Below are 919 nucleotides of genomic sequence, written 5' to 3'. Positions count from 1 at the left end.
TCAATTCAATGGACTGCCTAGTGAAGACCCTCACCTTCACCTCCAGAATTTTATTGATGTAGCAGACACTTTCAAAATAAAAGGAGTTACATCTGATGCGCTAAAGATGAAGTTGTTCCCATATTCCCTCACCAACAAAGCTAAAGCATGGTTGAATTCTTTACAACCACAGTCAATCCGAAGTTGGGAGGAGTTAGCGAACAAGTTTTTATTAAAGTTCTTCCCTCCTATGAAGGCAGCCCAATACAGGAATGATATATCAACCTTCAAGCAATTGCAAGAAGAATCCTTTTATGAAGCTTGGGAGAAATTCAAAGATCTGTTGAGGAAGTGCCCAAATCATGGCATTCCCGAATGGATTCAAATGGAGACATTCTATAATGGGCTCAATGGACCAACAAAAGGCATGGTTGATGCATCATCTGGAGGAGCCCTATTAGAACAAACATATATAGAAGCATATGCAATATTGGAGAGGATGGCAGTCAACAACTATCAGTGGCCCGTAGAAAGATCAAGTTTAATACAAAAAAAAGCTGCTGGAGTTTGGGAACTGGATGTTGTATCAGCACTGTCAGCACAGATTTCAGCTCTTAACAACTCTATCAAGACAATGAGTCTGTCTGCTGAAGCTAAACCAGTCAATGCCCTCACTGATGCTATATCATGTGTTTTCTCTAATGGTCCTCATGTTTATGATAACTGTCCAAAATATCCTCAATCTGTTTGTTTTGTAGGAAGCTATAACATGAACAATCCATATTCAAACACCTACAACCAAAAATGGGGGAACAACTCAATTCTTTCATATTCACAAGGACAACAACAAGAATTCTCTGCTACAGCAACACATTCAAACAGGATTCCATGCCCTTCTGAATTTATGCAGCAGCAACAGCCTAGTCAACAAGTTGATACA

General features: G+C 39.5%; 1 non-coding gene across 1 annotated transcript; it reads right to left on the bottom strand.

The window, feature by feature from the left end:
* Positions 1–243: 243 nt before the first annotated feature.
* LOC133297554 (small nucleolar RNA R71) lies at positions 244–348 on the bottom strand. Its single transcript, XR_009749658.1, has one exon. It is a non-coding gene; the product is annotated as a small nucleolar RNA R71 (small nucleolar RNA).
* Between the last annotated feature and the right edge of the window lie 571 nt (positions 349–919).

This window comes from Gastrolobium bilobum, unplaced genomic scaffold (genome assembly GCF_033153095.1).
Source record: "Gastrolobium bilobum isolate Gb01-03AN ecotype WA unplaced genomic scaffold, APGP_CSIRO_Gbil_v1 utg4186, whole genome shotgun sequence".
Classification (NCBI taxonomy): domain Eukaryota; kingdom Viridiplantae; phylum Streptophyta; class Magnoliopsida; order Fabales; family Fabaceae; genus Gastrolobium; species Gastrolobium bilobum.
This window is presented reverse-complemented; position numbering and strand designations above follow the sequence as displayed.